The 21,289-nt window shown below is 42.5% G+C and overlaps 1 pseudogene; it reads left to right on the top strand.

Annotated features, from left to right (window-relative positions):
- Positions 1 to 162, top strand: part of LOC121849877 — a 28,276-nt pseudogene extending 28,114 nt beyond the window's left edge.
- The last annotated feature ends 21,127 nt before the right edge of the window (positions 163 to 21,289 follow it).

Here is a 21,289-nt window from a genome sequence, read left to right as displayed (position 1 = left end):
GGTTATAGGCGCTGGAGATGAGAAAAGGATCATCAATGTGGTGACAGGCCAATTTATTCCTTCTCATAAAGGCTTGGTTGCAAAAAGGCCCTTTGTCCAATTTGATCTCAACCATTTAAATCTCTCTTCCCATTACAGCATCAAGCTATTCTTCAAAAATGAGCCCGGTGACCTGGCTTGGACCATCCTTCCTGGTAACTCATTGTAAAATAACACAGTTTGAGAAAACATTTGTTCACTTAGAGAGTAGTAAATTTATGGAATTCTGACCCCAGAAGGCTGTGGATGCTCAGTCATTCAACATAATCAAACTGAGATCGATAGATTTTTAAAAACTAAAGGGATTAAGGGATATGGGGATAGGGCGAATAAATGGAATTAAATTAGCAGATCAGCCATGATCTTATTAAATGACGGGGCAGGCTTGAGGGGCCGAATGGCTTACTCTTACTCCTATTTCTTATGTTCTTAATAAAACTTGCATAAATCTAATCTGCATAAATCGTATAATTGCCTAAATTGTATATCTGCAAAAGTCCCATTAAATTTTCCTACAATTTACAATGCAGTATTACATTTGTATAGCCCCTTTCACATTGGGAGGACGTCCCAAGTGCTTCACAGAATATATTGTAAATTGGATTGACTGTGCATGTATTTTGTGAGCAAAAGTTTCACATTATGCAAGTTTCACATAACTCATACTTTGCATAAGTCATATTAAATGTATGATGCCACCTGATAAGACTTTTGTGAGGTTTATTGTAACATAATAATACTTGCATTTGATACAGCGCCTTATCACATCGTTGAGAAGTCTCAAAGCGCTTCACAGAATATATTGTAAATTGGATTGATTGTGTATTTTGTGGGAGAAACCAATTGCGCACAGCATTGTCCCACAACAATCATGAATTAAGTGACCACATTTATTTTAGGGATTATTACCCCCTTTATTAATGTTATCTTTGTTTCAGGCTACGCATACAACTTTTCCTGTTGATGCTCCAGTTCTATCATACCGGTTGCCTTACCTGACCATGCAGAGGGTGTCCCCCTCTTATAGAGAAGCAGTGGACCTCCTTCCTCCTCCCTCTGCTGATGTCATGGTTCTACAGTGATACAATACCTTGGTTGAAACATGAAGCAATTGATCAAGTGACTGACTGCCTTTACTGATCCCACTCCTAATCAAAGCAATATAGAGTGAATTGGGAAACATGCAAGGAATGTTTCGCTGCAAAATGAATGATATTAAAAGAGGAAACTTTAGAAAAGTTTAGCAGACTTCAAATACAGTAGTGTGGCACTGTGTGATACAGACCAGGAAGGCTCCTTTGTTGATCCCTTGCTCTGTATTGAGGTGACCGATCTCAGTCACACGGCTGAGCAGTGGGAATGCAAGATTAGGCCTAGCCTTTGACTGGGTGACAGGAAAGAAAAACATGATAGAATTTATGCTTCAGGTGATTATCTGGTGACCTCTGCTGGATGTTCATATGTAATGAAATCTGGGTAAGGACAGTGCTAAGCGTCTCTGTGAATCCCTTTCACTCGCTGTTCATCTCTCCAGCACAATGAAAAACCTGTCCCAGATTCATTATGAAGGATAGCTAATGTTATACCTATATTTAAAAAGGGAGATAGAACAAGCCCAGGGAACTACAGACCTGTCAGCTTAACGTCAGTGTGTTAGAAAATAAAATCAGCCAAATCTGCAAGGAAATAACGCTAATTCCTCTAACCAGATATCAGACTGTTTTATTATAATTCGTTCGTTATTCCCCAATATCCCGATGGGTCAGACCAAAGGCCGGTACAATCAACAGATCTTATAACAGAATAACACCACTATAGATATCTCGAGTTCAAGAGTTCAACACTGTGTCTTTCCAGGACACAAGCTTGATTCTTCATGCTTTCAGTCTTCTTGCTTACAGCTTTCAATCTTCCATCTGATATCCTCAGTCTTAGTGTTTCCAGCTCTCAGTCTTTCATCTCTGTATCCTTGTCTCCACGACCCGGGACGGCTCCATCTCCCGTATCCTTGTCTCCGCGACCCGGGACGGCTCCATCTCCCGTATCCTTGTCTCCGCGACCCGGGACGGCTCCATCTCCCGTATCCTTGTCTCCGCGACCCGGGACGGCCCCGTACACAAAGTTATCGGAACTCTTATACCAATATTCATCCAATCATGGTGCGGATATTAGATCACCCGGTCGAAATCATGCTGGGTTCACGTGAACACCTCATGGGGTGTACGTGCCTCACACACACAAACACACTGTCCTTGAGACAGTCCGTTATCTCGTGTCCGTGCAGGGAGTTTCAGTCCAGCTGCCCACAACACACTTAACTTAAAAGTTAACCCGTTCGCAACATCTATTATGATTCTAACATTATACAAAAAGTGTAAATTCTAACAAGTGGTAGGAAAGATAGTGGAATACTTACTGAAAGAGGTAATAGAATAACATCTAGAAATGAAAAACATAATAAAGAATAGTCAGCATGGATTTCAAAAATGAAGGTCATGCTTGACCAACCTCATTGAATTCTTTGAAGGGGTAACAGAAAGAGTAGACAAGGGTAATGTGGTAGATGTAATATATTTAGATATCCAAAAGGTGTTTGATAAGGTACCACAGGTCAGAGCATGTGGTGTCAGGGGAAAAGTAGCAGAATGGATAGCAAGCTGGCTACAAAACAAATCAAGAGAGTAGGGGTAAAGCATAGTTACTCAGACTGGCAGGGGGTGGGCAGTGGTGTTCCACAAGGATCGGTATTGGGATCACAATATACATTAATGATTTGGACTCGGGAATCAGCAGTACAATTTCAAAATTTGCAGATGACACCAAATTGGGGGGAACAGTTAATACAGAGGAGGACTGCAACAAGTTACAGCAAGACCTGATAAACTTGCTGAATGGGCATTTAAATGGCAAATGTATTTCAATATAGAAACGTGTGAGCTGCTACATTTTAATAATAATAATGATAATAATAATCCTTGCATTTGATATAGCGCTTTTCACGTCAGGAGGACATCCCAAAGCACTTCACAGAACACACTGTAAAGTGAATTGACTGTATATTTGTGGGCGAACGCGGCAGCCAATTGCGCACAGCAATGTCCCACAAACAGTCGTAGATTGAAAATGACCAATTTATTATTGTTTTTGGTTTTGGAGGGATTATTATTAGGCGTGTGGAGTAAGGAAACTTGCCCAAGGTTTCGCCCTCTGCCTGGAATTGAACTCAGGTCTCTCACTTGCAAAGCGAGTGCTCTAACCACTGAGCTACAGGACTCCACGACCACTGAGCTACAGGACTCCACGTGCATTTCAATGTAGAAATGTGTGAGGTGCTACATTTAGTAGAAGAAGTAAGAAAGTCACGTACATCCTGGAAAATAAAAACTTAAGTGGGTAGAGGAGCAAAGGGACCTAGGGGTACACATACACAATTCACTAAAAGTAGCAAAGCAGGTTAATAAGGACAATAAAAGGCAAACCGGGCATTGGGGTTCATTTCTAGAGGGATAGAAATAAAAAGCAGGGAATTTATGGCAAACGTCTATAGAACTTAGTAAGACCACACTTACAATACCGTGTGCGGTTCTGATCCCCACATTATAGAAGGGATATAGAGGCACTGGAGAGGGTGCAAAGGAGATTCACAAGGATGATCCCAGAACTGAGAGGTTATACCTATCAGGAAAGGCTGAACATGCTTGGACTCTTCTCGTGAAAAGAGGAGGGTGAGGGGTGACCTGATAGAGGTTTTTAAAATTATGAAAGGTTTTGATAGGGAGACATAGGGAGATGTTTCCACTTGTGGGGGAGACCAAAACCAGGGGCCATCAATATAAAATAGTTGCAAATAGATCAAATAGAGAAGTTACAAAAAAATTCTTCATCCAAGAGAGTAGTGGGAATGTGAAACATGCTACCACAAGGAGTTGTTGAGGCAAATAGAACAGACGTATTTTAGGGAAAGCAAGATAGGTACATGAGGGAGAAAGGAATAAAAGGTTATGCTTGAAGGCTTAGTTGAGGAAGGGCAGGAGGAGGCTCATGTGGAGTATAAACACTGGCATAGACCAGTTGGGCTGAATGGCCTGTTTCTGTGCTATATATTCTAATATATTCGAATGTAATGTATTATCCTGGCTCACATGAAACAAACGACCATTTTGCTGAGATACTCATCCCAGGATGGAATCAGTGTCCCCCGCCTTGCCTGCCCCACTATTGGTGGGCAGACCTTCAGCTTCTCTGCCCCCACCCTCTGGAACTCCATCCCACTGTCCCGCCGTTTCGCCTTCTCCCTTGCCTCCTTCAAGACCCTCTTCTTCGACTGTGCCTTCGATCACCCTCCTACCCCTACCCTCCCCTCCCTCCACCTCTCCTGATCCCAACCACAAGCTCGGGTGAGGATCCCTGACTGTCCAGTTCCTTGAGACGTCCTCCTGACGTGAAAGGTGCTGTACAAATGTAATTTGTTGTTGTTACACTCTTTCAATACAAAACTTACTCTTCACTTCAGTCAACAAGATGTATCAGAGGAACAATCCACCAGTTTATTAGATCTTTCAGACCTTTTAATCCCAAAGTCCCATTTTTGCACCATGCCCTTTAAACCCTCCTCTATCCAAATGTCTATCTCTCTTTTAAAGTTAAGTAATTAAAGAACACGCTTGTTAGTTGCTTGGCGGATCACTTTTCCGGGCGGGGGTAATAATTTGGTCACTTCAATCCACGAATGTTTGTGGGACACTGCCATGTGCAATTGGCTGCCGCATTTTGCCCTCAAAATATACAGTCACTACACTTTACAGTGTATCTTATGAATCGCTTTGAGGCATCTCAAAGACATGATAAGGGGCTATATCAAATTGAAGAATTATTATTAAGCATCCTCATTGATTTTGCTTCTACAGCTTTTGGGGGCAGAGCTTTCATTAACTTCACAATTCACAACTTCACAATTCTCTCTGGGAAGAAATGCTTCCTAACCTTATTTGTAACTGTCTTTGTTCTTATTTTAAGGCTGTTACCTTGTAATGGATCCCTCTACCAAAGGGAAAACGCAGTCAATACTTAATATGTCAATTTCTTCCTTTAAATATTTCAGTTAAATCACTCCTTAACTGCCTCTGTTCTACCTCCTGTTTGTCCCTCTTGCCCTCCGCTCCATCATTGGAGGTCGAGCATTCAGCCACTACACCCCAAAACTCTGGAACACTCTCCCTCAATCCGTCCACCTTGCCCCCTCTCTCCCCGTTTTCAAGTCCCGCCTGAAAATCTTCCTTTTCGATCGTGCTTATGGTCACATCCCCTCCTCCCCCCACCCGGCTCAGAGTCAGGCTCCACCACTGTTAAGCGCTCTGAAACACTGCACTGCGTGGGGGTGCTATATAAGTCAAGTTGTTGTATTATAAGGTGCAAGGGCAATACGTACCAGGAATAATGTAGTTGTGAGGATAAAGTTGAAAAATTGGAGATATTTTTCTCTCATACCTTGCCCATCCTCATCTCCAACGCCAACTGCGAGGCGATGCTGGATTTCCTCGAATCCCAGGTTGAGGGGATCCATTCAGCTGCCATTGCCCTTCCTCTACTAGCCCCTCCCCATCTTCCCCTCACACCCCGGCCCTTCCCTCCACATCTGTCTCCCATTCCTCTTTCACCACGACTGTAACCCGCATGAAACCAACAACCTGCTTCCTCGACCCCATCTCTACCCCTCTCCTTACTTTCCGTTCCACAGACATCATAAACCTCTTCCTGTCCACTAGTACCATTCCCACCTCTTTAAAAATATCCATCATCACTCCTATCCTTAAAAAACCCTCCCTGGACGCATTCCGTCCCCTTAAAATACCACCCCATCTCCAACCTCCCTTTTCCCTCCAAGGTCCTGGAACGAGTCGTTGCTTCCCAGTTTCGCTCCTTCCTCTCCTGCCACTCCCTTCACGAATCCCTCCAATCGGGTTTCCGTTCTACCCACAGCATAGAAGCAGCCCTGGTCAAAGTTTGGGATGTTACATCTGGGCGCCATTTTCAACTCCACCTTGGTAAGTCTTGTGTGATGTCACTTCCGGGTGCCATTTTGAAATCCGCCAGGGTCGGGTAAATTTTAGTGTAAATTTTACTGTCCTTCATGGCCCCTTCTACCCCACCCAGACCATCCACATCACCTTCTCCCTCCACCAAGGCTCCTGCCACTCCCCGCTCATTACACTCCTTTGTCCCCATTTCTCCCTCCTTCCTCTGAACTACAATCACCTGGATGAAGTTCACTACCTGCTGCCTCAAACCCATCCCCACCCAGCTGCTTGTCACTCAACTCCCCCTTCTCTCCTCCCTGCTAACTGTCACAGTCAACCAGTCTCTCTCCTCAGGCTCTGTTCTACTCCCCCATAAAACCTGTTATCACACTCCTCCTCAAAAAACCCACCCTCAATCCAACTAATCTTTCACACTACCTTTCCATCTCCAACCTACCCTTCCTTACCAAAGTCCTGGAACGCATTGTTACTGGTCAACTTCGGTCAAATTTGGTCAAACCTCTTCCTTCACTCCCTCCTCAAGCCCTTGCAGTCTGATTTTCACTCTGCCCACAGCACAGAGACAAACACTTGTCAAAGTCACAAACAACATACTTTCTATCTGTGACCAGGGCTGCCTCTGCCTCCTCATCCTCCTGGATCTCTCTGCCACATTCGACACAGGCAGCCATCTTCCTCCACCGCCTCTCCCTCATCCACCTTATTGGGACCGTACTCTCATGGTTCGAGTCCTACTTAACCAATCGCATCCATTTCATCTTAGCAAATAGGTTCTCCTCCTGCAGCTGCCCAGTCACCTGCAGAGTACCCCAGGGCTCCAGCCTTGGCCCTCTTCTTTTCCTTATCTACATGCTCCCTCTGGGCAATGTCCTCCGCAGATATGACGTAAACTTCCACATGTGTGCAGATGACTCACAAATCTACTTTGCCTCCTCCAGTACCAACTCCAGGTCCACCGATATTCTATCAGCTTGTCTGGCAGACATTAGGGCCTGGATGAGTGCAAAATCCTGATTTGAACTCTTCAACCTCCCCCGGCTTTTCCTCAGTCTTACCGAACCAGTGCGCAACCTAGGTGTTTGGTTTGAATCCCAGCTGTCCTTCCTCCCCCACATCCGGTCCCTAACCAGGACCGCCTTCTTCCACTTCTGTCACATTTGCCGCCTTCGACCGTACGTTACCCCAAATGTAGCTGAAATCCTTGTGCATGCGTTTGTCACCTCCCGCCTGGATTACTCAAACGTACTCCCCGCCGGTCTCCTCAGGTCCGTTATTCAAAAGGTCCAGCTCAATCAGAACTGTGCCACCCTCATACTTACGCAGACCAAATTCCATACCCACATCTTACGGTTCTGGCCAGGCTTCACTGGCTCCCCAATATCAAATGGATCGACTTCAAGTTCCTCACACTCATGTTCAGAACCCTTCACCCTCTGGCACCTCCCTCATCCCTTGCACCCTCCCAGTCCTCTGCATTCCCACTTTTTCTTGCATTTGAGTAAGCCTTTTCTTTTAGCTTGATACAGTCTCTAACCTCTTTTGTCAACCATGGTTGCTTCACTACACAGTTGGAGCTTTTGCATTTTAGGGTTATGTACTTGTTCTGTATTGTATTCTATTGTATTGTACTTTTTTGAATATTTCCCATTGTTTATTTGTAGGTTTACCCACTAACAGTTCAGCCCAGTTTACTGTGGCCAATTTATTTCTCAACCCATCGAAGTTTGCCTTACTTAAATTTAAAACCTTGGTTTGGGACTTTCCCTTCTCCCTCTCAAACCTAATGTCAAGTTCAATCGTATTATGCATGTATGTGAGTGAGTATAGATTTATGTATTGTATGCATGTGTGTGTGTGAATGAGTACATATATATATTCAAGTGTATATGAGAGTGAATGTATCAGTATGCATGAAATGAGTGTATTTTAGTATGTATCCATGAATGTGTATTTGTGAATACATGCATGAGTGAATGTATGATTGTGTGCGTGAGTGACGTATATATAAGTATGAGTGAGTGTGTAAATGTGTGAATGTGTGCACAAATGAATGGCATATGTATTGTAATTGTATGATAAGGTGACCGACTCTATGTCCCCCGTTTTCCTGGGACATTTTTTTTCTGAGGTAGTGTGCCCCTGGTTAAATTTGCCCTGACTTGAGTTCAGCAACTGTAGCTGAACTCAAGTCCTGTAGCTCAGTGGTTAGAGCACTCGCCTCACAAGCAAGAGACCTGGTTTCGATTCCCAGCAAGGTGAAACCCTGGGCTCGTTTCCTTACTCCACAAGCCTGATAATAATCCCTCAACAAAAAAATAATAATAAATTGTTCATTTCAATCCACGACTGTTTGTGGGACACTGCTGTGTGCAATTGGCTGCCGCGTTTTGTCCACAAATATACAGTCAATTCTGTGAAGCGCTTTGAGACATCTCAAAGACGTGATGAGGCGCTTTATTAAATGCCAGGATTATTATTATTAGAGCCCCGGGGTGGGCAGGGGAGTAAACCAGAAGTGACGGCTCCTTGGGACAGAGGTGATAATAATAATAATATAATCATAATTTTCCCTGCAGTTCATATAGTTCATATATCATGTTGTTGCGACATCTCAAAAGGCTTCACAGAATATATCACAAAGTGAATTGACCGTATTTTGTGGATGAAACGCGGCAGCCAATTGAGCACAGAAGTGTCCCACAAACAGTCATTGATTGATTAGGGGGGAGGGTGGCGGGAAGCATGATCAAAGAGGAAAGTCTTCACATCTTTGGAACTCTGTATTTCCAAATGGTGTGTGTGGTGATGTGTTTCTGCATCTGTCAGATGCTTGGCAGACCCCCCCAAAATTAGCCCTGCAACCCAAATCCCTGATGGGTTATTTGGCATTTCCCTAGTTGGATAAGCAGTGGGAAGCTTGATACATTTGTTCACAATGGTAGGTTGCAGTTTTAGCTTTTTAAGCTCCAGTAGAGTCACAACACACATTCTGGGATTCCCCCATCCTGTGCCTAACACCCTCTAGAGTTCGATAAGGATTGTGCGTATTGTATTCCAAGCGAATGGAAACCAGTGTCATATTGGCTCAGTTGTTAGCACTCTTGCCTCTGAGTTAAAAGGTTCTGGGTTCAAACACCATGTTGGAACTTTGAGCTCAATCTGTGCTGTGAATTTCTATAGCGTCTTGGTCAACATCTATCCCAGGTAAAAAATGGTTATGCATTCATTCAGTATACTGTTTTTGGAGATTAAACATGGAGGATTTTCAGATACTTGGCTGAACTAAAGAAAACACAGATTGAATGTTGTGAAAGGTAATTTGAGGACAGATTGCAGGAAATATTTCTTTACATTGATGGTAATTAATATCTGGAAAGGCTAAGCAGGAAGTGTGGTTGAGACCAGTCCACTGGAGTCTTTTAAGCAGGCTCAATGCTTTAATATAAATAATAACAGACTGGGTATTCTGTAAGAGTTAAATCAAATTGGTCCAAAGACCTTCTTTATCTGAACCTCTTTGTTTTTTCCTTTCCGCAACTCGAGGACCCAAAGGCCTATATGCGACCCAACTCTGTCCTGGCTGATTTCAACTATCAGCACAGGTCTGGTGAAACTGGAATAATGGCTTAATGCTGCGTTATGTGAGATTTTTAATGTTTTTTTGTGACGTTCTCATCTGGGACGCTTTATATTGAAACCCAGGGTGGATGGGATAAGTGCAAGTTCATTAAGGCAGTTCAAAGACAAATTTAAGCAACTAAACTTTTTATGGACTTCTAGGATATAATATTTTTTTTAAAAACTTGGAAGAAATTTTTGATTACAGTCTTCAGGTTTGGATCTGCTGGAGGTGATGTCAATTTGGTTATTTCATGTAATTCCCATCTCTACAACCTGGATTGGGTAGACATTAGCTCTAGTAGTGATTCATTTTATTTTCTCTGCTTAATTGGCAAATATTGCTGAAACCTGCCAGCCAATGGTGGGATGGATTGAGGAGGGGACGTGAGGCCGGTACTCGCTAAGTGGCCTGTAAAATTGAAGGAGATTGCAGATATAGGGTGGAGTGAGACTCTGGATCCAATGGTCCTTTGGGAATGTTGGGTTTTAATGCTGTTTCTGTTTTGACTTATCACTTATCACATAATCACTTATGTGTATATTATGTAAAATAATTTGTTTAATGTATAGAGCTAACAATTTTCTAATTACTTACAATTCTGGTTGCTTAAGTAATTATATCCCAGCATAAAATGATCGGAGCAGAGAGCCCAGCAGTGTGAGGAGGGAACTGAGTGAGGTGGAACAGAATGAGAATTCTGTTAAGGAATTTGGTGAGAGTGGGAATTTGGTGCAGAGGAGGCATGAGGTGCATAATTATAAAATATATAAGTTATATTAAAATAATAGAAAACAAGTCTGGGAATATGGCAGCAGCATGCACAATGTGTACCATATGGGAACTCCAGGATGCTCTGTGTGCCCTGGACAGACACGTGTGTCGGAAGTGCCTCCGGCTGCTCGAGCTTGATCAGAGTTTCTGAGCTTGAGGAGAGGCTGGTGTCACTACATAGCATATGGGAGGCTGAAGAGTTCATGGATTGAACATTTCAGGAGGTAGTCACCCCACAGCCACAGAGGGTTCAGAACGAGAGTGAGTGGGTGACCACCTGGCATGATAGGAAGAAAGGATGGGGAGTGCAGAAATCCCCTGAGTGTGGCACTCACAAACCGTGTCTCTGCATTGAATGCCAGTCAGGGTGGTGCCCCTCTGCGGAGGGTAATCAAAAGCAAATGGGTGCACAAGGGGACAGAGGGAATAGTCCATGCAATTGTTATTGGGGACACAATGGTGAAAGGAGCAGACAGGCGTTTGTGCAACCAAAGATGTGACTCTCGCATCCCTTGTGCCGGGGTTGAAAACATCACAGAACGGGAGCAAAACGTTCTACTGGGAAAGAATATCCAGAAGTCATGGTCCATGTTGGGATCCCTGATGTAGGGGAGAAAAGGGCTGAGATCCTTCAAGGAGAGTATCAGAAGCTAGGGAAAAAGCTGAAGAATAGGACCTCAAAGATGGATTACTCCCAGTGCCTCGTGCAAGTGAGTATCAAAACAGCAGGATCAAACACATGAATGCATGGCTGGAGAAATTGTGCAGAAAGGAGGGCTTCAGATTCCTGGAGTGTTGGTACCAGTTCTGGGGCAGGTGGGACCTGGTAGATGGGTTACACCTGAATAGGCTGGGACCGATGTCCTTGCAGAGAGGTTAACTAGTGCTGTGAGGAAGAGTTTACAACAACAACAACAAAATTACATTTGTATAGCACCTTGGGAAGACGTCCCAAAGCGCTTGATAGACAGACTTTCGGGCCCGAGCTGGGGTCGGGTGCAGGGAGGGTTGAGGACAGGGTGGGAACAACAACAGCAAGATTATATTAACCATAAAAGGTTAAAAACAGAAAAGGTTAGTACAAAAGATAAGGGCCCATGAAATTGGGGGGAGCGTATTAACGTGGATTGGGGAATGGTTAACGGGTAGGAAACAAAGAGTAGGGATAAATGGGTCCCTTTCAGATTGGCGGGATTGGCACTAGTGGAGTGGCAATTCGCGGATGACACAAAACTAGGAGGAAGTGTCAACACAGAGGATGACATTTAAAAAATGCAGCGCGACATAGATAGGTCAGGTGATTGGGCAGGTAGGTGGCAGATGAAGTATAACGTAGGGGAAGTGCGAAGTCATCCACCTAGGGAGCAAAAACAGTAGAGCGGGTTTTTTTTAGAAGCGGAGAGATTGGAATGTGTTGGCGTCCAGAGGGACTTGGGGTCATTGTACACCAATCACAGAAAGTTAGTCTGCAGATGCAGCAGCAATTAGGAAGGAGAACGGGATGTTAGCATTCATTATGAAAGGATTAGAGTATAAGAGTAGGGAAGTCTTGCTGCAACTGTATAGGGCCCTGGTGAGACCACACCTGGAATACTGTGTGCAGTTTTGGTCTCCTCATTTAAGGAAGGATGTACTTGCCTTGGAGGGGGTGCAGAGTAGATTTACAAGGTTAGTACCAGGGATGATGGGGATGAGTTACGAGGATAGGTTGACCAATTTGGGGCTATATTCTCTAGAATATGGAAGAATTAGAGGGGATCTTATAGAAACCTATAAGATCATCAAAGGGCATGATAGAGTAGATAGTGGGAGATTGTTTCCCCTGGTTGGAGAAACTAAAATCAGGGGTCACAACTTTAAAATCAGAGGCAGCCCTTTCGCACTGAGTTGAGGAAGAACTTCTTCCGAATGGCCCACTCCCGCTCCTACATGTTATGTTATATTTGTATAGTGCCTTTCACGTCAGGAGGAAGACCCAAGGCGCTGGACAGTGTACAGTATTTCAGAAGCAGGGAGATCAAAGGCACGGTCGAAGAGGAGGGTCGTGAGATGGGTCTCGAAGGTGGCAAGGGAGGGGGCAAGGTGGAGGGACAGCGAGATGGAGTTCCAGAGGGGTGGGTGCAGAGTGGCGGAAGGCCCACCCGCCAATAGTGGGGTGAGCGAGGCAGGGGACGTGAAGCAGGCCACAGCCCGCTGAGCGGAGGTAGCGACAGGATGGTAGCGGTTAGGAGGTCACAGAGGTAGGGGGGAGCAAGACCATGGAGGGTTTTGAAGGTGAGGACCAGGATCTTGAACTGTATCCTCTGTGTGATGGGAAGCCAGTGGAGTTGGGCGAGGATGGGGGCAATATTGTCGCAGAGCTTAGTGCGGGAGAGGACACGGGCTGCAGAGTTCTGGATGATCTGCAGCCTGTGGAGGGAGGAGTTGGGGAGGCCGATAAGCAAGGAGTTTGCATAGTCGAGCCTCGATGTTATGAAGGCGTGTATGAGGGTTTTGGCGGCCTGCGGTGTGAGACAGTGGTGGAACCGGACAATGTTGCAGAGGTGGGGGAAGGCAGAGCGGGTCATGGCGCAGATGTGAAGTCTAAAGGACAGTTGAGGGTCAAACAAGACCCCAAGGTTCCGGACTGGCTTAGCAAGCTGTGCAACCAAAGATGGTGTTGCTGTCAGCGCCTGAGGTGAGGAGGCGCTGACGGGAGAGCCTCGGTCTTGTTTACGTTGTTTACATGAAGAAAGTTAGCTCTCACCCAGGACTTGATATCCGACAGATATTCTGTCAGGACAGCAGTGGCAGGACAGCAGTGGTCCTGGAGTTAAAGGTAGAGACAGAGTGGTAGTTGGGTGTCATCTGCATACATGTTGACCCTATGTCTGCGGATGATGTCACCAAGAGGGCGCATATAGATATTGAAGAGGAGGGGACCAAGGACAGTCCTGAGGAAAGCCGCATGAGACGGTGCAATGGCGAGAGAAAAAAATGTTTGTGGAGATGAAGTGGAGGCGGTGTGAGAGGTACGAACTGAACCAGTCAAGGACAGAAGAGAGGTGGTGGATGAGGATAGAGTGGTCGATGGTGTCGAAGGCAGCAGAGAGGTCAAGGAAGACGAGGAGGCAGAGGGAGCCCTGGTTGCAGATGGAGAGAATGTCATTTGTCCCTTTGACCAGGGCTGTTTCTGTGCTGTGGGCGGCACGGAAACCCAATTGGAGGGGTTCGAGAAGGGAATGGCGGGAGAGGAAGGAGTGAAGCTGAGAAGCAACAACTTGTTCCAGGACCTTGGAGAGGAAAGGGAGGTTGGAGATGGGGCAGTAATTTGAGAGTATAGAGTAATTGACGCTATAGTATTTATTACAATTAAACCTACTAAAATGTCAATGTATGTGACATTATTGATTAGAAAATTAATAATTTTCTCTCTTATATCTATCAATGTTCACTCTACCCTGTCATTTCACTCTCACATCACACGTCCCAAATTATTTGGTCTTATGTGTAGTTCTATGCAGACCCCCATATTCTTTAAATATTGTCTTGCTATTTGGCTGGCCAATTGCCATCACATTTTTTCCTTTTTTTGTGCTTGGGAATGTTTGTCAGAATATTTTCTGTAGCCCAAGATATTTTTTATAAACATCAGCAGGTGGTGTCATTGGATGACAGCATACCAGGTCTGAATTGGCCTTGCGCAACTGTGAGCAACTTTGAAATTTATTTTTTCAACCATTTTTAGAGAGGTTTAAGCTTTCTCACTAATTTGGAATAAAACTGATTCACAGCCAGGTGCTATAAAAAAAATGTAAATGCCCCTGACTGCTGTTTGTATTCTACTCATTTTCAAAAAAGTTATTACTTTTAATCCAGTTACCCAATTCTTTTATCAAAATTGATTTGGTTTTCAATCCTCTCTTCCATTTTTTCTCAAATATCTTTTCTTCTGTAACATAAAATTAAAAGTTAAATTATCCTCCCCATTTTATTTGGGGTGATTTCAGGAATCTTCTACAATTTATAATTCTATAATGAATCTTTGTGTCCTTGTGTATTTTTCTTTCTCCTACTTGGATGTTGATCACATCCTAAACAGGCTTTCTGTTGTTTAGTTTTTTCCCTTGTTCTACTTCTTAACCAAACTTTTATTCCTCCCTAATCTACAGCTGTCGATATCATTGCGACCTCTGTACTTATTTCTTCTAATGAATGAACAGATCTCAATGGTCTTTGTACTGACTCTTCAGTTCCTCTCCTGAACTGATCTTCCTCAAAAGGCGTAATAACGTCATCCCAAATGTGGAGATATTCACCTCTTTTTGGATAATCATTTGCTACGCACATGGGTTTTACATCCTACAAAGGAGGCTTCCAATTAGGTTTATCATCACTGCCTTTATACAATTTTAGTTGATTGCAGTGATACCAATTTGGACGGGCATTCTTCTTGATAGTGCTGGCTACCTGATACACTGAAGCATTTGCTTTATCCACAATATAGTATGGTTCAGCATATTGAGGGGAGAATGGTCCTTTTAGATCATAGTTTTTTTATCATAACCCGTTGGCCAACTTCCCACTCTACCGGTTTTGTTTTTTGATCAAAGTACATAGCATTTGCCTGTTTAGAACAGACAATATTTGAAGCAGAAAACAAATGTATTTCTTTCAAATGTATACACAATTGTTTTACATATTGTTCATGTGTCACAGCCTGAATTTCAGGATCTGACATATCAGTGAGCCATAATTGTTCAGGTGTACACATTAATCTCCCTGTTATTAACTCATATGGTGAACATGTTGTCCGAGAAGGTGTTGATCTGATTGCCATTAGCACTAATGGTAACAATTGATCCAAACATTTTACGTTTTCAGTGATAAATTTGCGTAACATGGCTTTTAGAGTTTGCTTCACACTGTTCCCGATGATTGAGGATGATATGCATATGGAATTTCTGTGTAATTGCTAACAACTGCATTGCACATCGTGTGACCTTTCCTGTAAAATGAGATCCTTGATCCAAATCAATAGCTACTGGAAGACCCCATCGAATGAATATATGCTTCATAAGAATTTTTGCTGTGGCTTGTGCAGTATTATGAGGCATTGGAAACGCTTCAACCCATTTAGTGAAGGTATCAACTAGCACTAATGCATAACGATTGTTACGAGATGTAGGAGGAAGTGGACCAATAAAACCAATTTGCAATTGTGTCCGTGGACCTTCTATTGTTGAATCATGCTAATGTTTCAAAAGAGCTGTCTTTAAATTTAAGTCAGGGTTTATTTGTGCACAAATTAGGCAATTTTCACAATAGTGTTTTACATCGTCTGCACATTTAGGCCACCAGGCTATTTGTTGTTAGTCGGTCTAACGTTGTAGCGCTGGATTGATGACCAGATATGGGTGCATCATGTACGTGTTGTAATTTTTGATCAATATAATCATTGTAATTATTGGAACTACCCACAAACCTTTATGAAACAACAAACTGTTTTACACTGAAAGTTGAATCATGCCTTGAATATTAATTATTCACAGGTTCTTTTGAATTTAGTGCTTTAATAGTTTGTACTATTTCCACATCAGTGTCTTGGGCACATTTTAAATCTACGGGTTTTTCTTGTGAGATTATTGCGGCCACTTGTTCCAGAGATTGGTACAATATGGCTGGATCCCATTTTGTGTCACCAGTAGCCCCTTTCTTTGCCAATTCGTCTGCTGTATTATTACCTTTTGCATGAGGTATGTTGTTTGTGTGTGCTTGACTTTTTGAGTTGCAATTTGAGACTTATAAGGTAAAGCAATTTTAATAATAGCTTGCAGTAATTTTCCAGAGGGAGCGGTTTCCAGTCTGCCAATACAAACCCCCTCACCTTCCATTATTGGCAGATACTCTATAAGTAAATTACATGCATACATGGAATACGAATAGATAGTAATTGGTAATGGATACATGTCGATGTTTCATAAAACATATGCAATTATTATTATTGTTATTATTATTAATTGCAGCTAATTCTGCCCCCTGTACTGCTCAGTGATCAGGTAAAGAAATTCTTACTTTTAAATCCATTTGTGGAACATAAATTCCAAATCCGGTTTGCCTCATCCCCTCAACTACTGAATTAGATCCATTGACAGACAGTAGTGGATTGTGGAATTTCAATCGCTTTGAATGGACCCTTCAGATAAATTGGGCCACTTATACCACAATAACGAGTATCCTCTTCATAGAGTAACTTGTTAGCCAAAAATGGCGGAGAATTGAAATGTTTTATCGTAATGTCTCGTTTTTGTAACAATAAAGTCCATCGAGCCATACGGACATTTGATACCATCTAAAAGTAATTCTGTTGGGGTATAATTGGTTAACAAAAGCATAGGTGATAAACCAACAATGTTAAAACATTGATAAAAAACTGATAAAGAGTTAAAACAGCAGTGATAAAACAAAATGTTGCACAGCCCAAAATGTTTTTCACATTTTGAAAAATTTAGTTCTACAGGAGTCAATACTCTGGATGCATATGCAGAGACACAGTTTACTATGCTTGTGCTGTAATAAAACTGCTGAAATAACTAAATCTGGGGCTGCTACTTCCAAATAAAAAGGTTCCCTTTCTGGAACTTGTAAAGCAGGCGCTGACACTAAAACTTGTTTTAACTTTTGTGCTGCTCAGTACAGGCTGGCGTCCAATTCCATTCAGCATGTTATTGTAATAAAGCATAAAGGGGAGCACTGAGTGTAGCAAAATCTTCAATAAAAACCCTGCAATCCCCTACCAATCCTAAAAAAGATCTCAATGATGGGACAGAAGTTGGCCAGGGTAAGAGCTTAATGGTCGTCATTTTATCTTCATCAGGTACGAACATCTTTACCAATTTGGATCCTAAAAATGATGCATTCTCTTTAGCAATCTGTGTGTTTTAGGATTTACTTTTAATCTTGATTCATAGAGCAACTGTAACAGTTCTGTCAACATCTTTCAATCCTTCTTGAACACCTGGGGTGGTGCCAGAGGACTGGGGGGTTGCAAATGTTAATCCGCTGTACAAAAAAGGGCAGAAGGATAAACCCGTGAACTACAGGCCTGTCAGCCTCTCAGTAGTGGAGAAACATCTGGAGACGATAATCCGAGACAAAATAAATTTTCGCTTAGAAAACTATGGGTTATAAAGGACAACCAACATTGATTTGTTAAAGGCAAATCATGTCTAACAAACCTGATAAGAGTTTTCTTTGATGAAGTAACGGAGAGGGTGGATGAAGGTAGTGCAGTTGATGTAGTTTATATGGATTTTCAAAAGGCTTTTGATAAAGTGCCACATAAGAAACTGGTCAGCAAAATAGAAGCCCACGGTATTAAAGGGACAGTGGCAGCATGGATACAGAACTGGCTGGGAAACAGAAAGCAGAGAGAGGTGGTGAACGGTTGTTTTTCTGACTGGAGGGAAGTGTGCAGTGGTGTCCCCCAGGGATCAGTATTGGGACCACTGCTGTTTTTGATGGAGATACATGACCTGGACTTGGATACAGGGAGTACAGTTTCCAAGTTTGCAGATGATACTAAGCTAGGAAAAGTGATAATTAGTGAGGAGGATAGTAAGAGGACGTAGACAGACTGGTAAAATGGGCAGACACATGGCAGATGAAGTTTAATGTGGAGAAATGCAAAGTGATGCATTTTCGGAGGAAGAATGAGGAGAGGCAATATAAGCTGATGGGATAATCTTACAGGGGGTGAATGAAAAGAGAGACCTGGGGATTCATATAAGTAAATCTTTGAAGGTATCAGGACAGGTAGATAAAGCTGTTAACAATCACACGGGTTACTAGGCTTTATAAATAGGGGCAGAGAATACAAAAGTCAGGAAGTTATGATGAACCTTTATAAAACACTGGTTAGGCCTCAGCTAGAGTACTGCGTTCAGTTCTGGGCCCCACACTTTAGGAAGGATGTCAAGGCATTGGAGAGGATGCAAAGGAGATTTACCAGGATGCTACCAGGAATGAGGGACTTTAGTTATCAGGAGAGGCTAGAGAAGCTTGGATTATTCTCCTTGGAGCAGAGAAGGTTACGAGGAGACTTAATAGAAGTTTTCAAAATTATGAGGGTGGCAATGTGAACAAGGAGAAACGATTTCCACTGGCGGGTGGGTTGGTAACCTGAGGACACCAATTTAAGATAGTTGTTAAAAGAAACATAGATTTTTCATAGATTCATAGAATGTTACGGCACAGAAAGAGGCCATTCGGCCCATCGAGTCTGTGCGGCTCTTTGACAAAGCAAGTCACTTTCACTAACCCCAATCACCAGCTTTCTCCCCATAACCCTGCAAACCCGTCCTCCCCAGATACCTATCCAGTTCTCTCTTAAAAGCTGTTATCGAATCGGACTTCACTACCCTTTCAGGCAGATCATTCCAAATTCCAACAACTCGCTGAGTGAAAAAATTTCTTCTAACCTCCCCTCTGCTTCTTTTGGCAGATATCTTAAGACTGTGACCACGGGTCACAGACACACCTACCAGTGGAAACAGCTTTGCCTTATCGAGCCTGTCGAAACCTTTCATGATCTTGAAGACCTCTATCAGGTCCCCGCGTAACCTTCTCTGCTCTAATGGGAAAAGTCCTAACTTCTCCAGCCTGTCCTCATAGCTAAGGTTCCCCATTCCTAGTATCATTCTCGTGAATCTCCTCTGCACCCTTTTCAGTGCTTAATGTCCTTCCTGAAGTAAGGTGCCCAGAACTGGGCGCAGTACTCCAGCTGAGGCCTAACCAATGTTTTGTATAGATTAACCATAACCTCCCCACTCTTATACTCTATGCCCCTACTAATGAAGCTCAGTACACCAAATGCCTTTTTTACTGCCTTATCCACCTGCCCCCCTACCTTTAATGATTCGCTTACTTGAACACCCAGATCATGAGGGGAGGTGAGGAGAATTTTTTTCACACAACGAGTTGTTTGGATCTGGAAAGCGTTGCTTAAAAGGATGGTGGAAGCCAATTCAATCACAACTTTTAAGAGAGTAGTAGATAATTATTTGGGGAGGACAAGTTTGCAGGGCTATGGGGAGAGAGTGGGGGGTGTGGGATTGAATTGGACAGCTCTTTTCAAAGAGCCGGCACAGACACGATGGGCCGGATGGCCATTTTCTGTGCTGTATAATTCTATGATTCTATGAATTGTTCATGAGTCTCCATGTCAGGCGTGTGTAACAATAAATCCTTAACATATTGAATGATTGCAGTAGTTTGACTAAACTGTGTTATCACTTGAGCCATTCTTTGACGAAATATTGACAGAGAGTTATGAAATCCCTGGGGTATTGTTGGCTGTGAAAAGTAAAACAAATTTGCACTGACAACCAGGGTGTAACGGAACAACCCAAACCCATTTGATATATCAAGTACAGAAAATACTTTTGACTGAGGCGAGTACATCTGGTGCAGACACCACTGTGTGAATTATGTATTCAAATGGGACATTTAGAAATAAAATAGCCATGTATTTTAATAATATTTTCGTCATTGTAAACTATTGTGTATTGATTTAATCTCCTAGAATCTATTGTGAGTCGCCATAACCATCTGGTTTTCTAACTGCCCAAATGGGAGAATTATTAGAGATTACAATCCTTCTTAAAACTCACTGTTTCAGTAATGAATTTACAGTGGCTTGTCAGCTTCCTGAGGAAAGCAATATTCCTTCATCGGATGTGGAGGGTCTTCTCCAACGATTTTTAACCTGTCCTGCTAACTTTCCACAATCGTGTTTGTGATTTGCAAAAACAACGTTATTAGTGGTTAGTACGTTAGCAATGTTAACATTGTCATGTGTTAACATTTACTTTAAATCATACCACTCAGTTTTCTTTATTGCATAAACAGCTCCATGATCTGTTAATTTATTCCAAATGTAAGTGCCAGGTTTGGCACTTTCAACTTGCCATTATAGTTTGTTTGCAAAATCAATTATCAAATGATATTTGTCCATCAGATCTGCACCAATAATGTTTAAATTGTCTGGTGTGTTCACCAAAATACATGGCCATTTTATTTCTAAATGTCCTATTTGAAGTGGAATTGGAATTGATTCCACCGGTATTGACAATTGCCTGTAAACCCACCTAATTGAGTAACTGTTTTAGATGCAAACTGCAATTAGGGTTCGGGTTAGGTGCAAAGACACAAGTAGCTTGTTGTCATTGTGGGACATTCCTGGTCTGAGTGTAAAAAAAATAGAATGCGAAACTTGTAGTAAAAAGGAACACATTAGTCCTGATTGTAGATTCAAAATAAAATGTAAGAATTGTGGTAAAATGGGACATATGACAAAATATTGTAAACATGAACAGATAAGAGGGCTGGTTTGAATCTAAAAGACATGGTAGGACAAATGAAATCAGAGTTTGGAAAGCTTAAATGAAAGCTTTTCAAAGCCAGGCAACTGCGGCACCTGCTGTTCTTCTGATGTATAACATACAAGGAGGAGATAAGAGTTCATGAAGGGATGAATTGACAATTAGAGGTCTTCACTGAGATAATGTGCCCATTAGAAATTAATAATCATGGAAGACCATAATATTTATTATTTTTTATAAATGTATTATAAATAATAATTATGTATTCAAATAGGACATTTAGAAATAAAATGGCCATGTATTTTAATAATATTTTGGTCATTGTAAACTATTGTTATTGGACACTGGTGTCTCTCGAACTGTGATATATGAAAAAGACCCACAAAATTTGCAGTTTGCATCTACTCAACACTGAGTAGGTGAATGAACAGATAAGAGGGCTGTTATCACTGTTGCAT

This window comes from Callorhinchus milii, unplaced genomic scaffold (genome assembly GCF_018977255.1).
Source record: "Callorhinchus milii isolate IMCB2004 unplaced genomic scaffold, IMCB_Cmil_1.0 Scaffold1, whole genome shotgun sequence".
NCBI classification, from domain to species: Eukaryota; Metazoa; Chordata; class Chondrichthyes; order Chimaeriformes; family Callorhinchidae; genus Callorhinchus; species Callorhinchus milii.
Note: the sequence above shows the minus strand (reverse complement) of the source record. Positions and strands in the feature narration are given on the sequence as shown.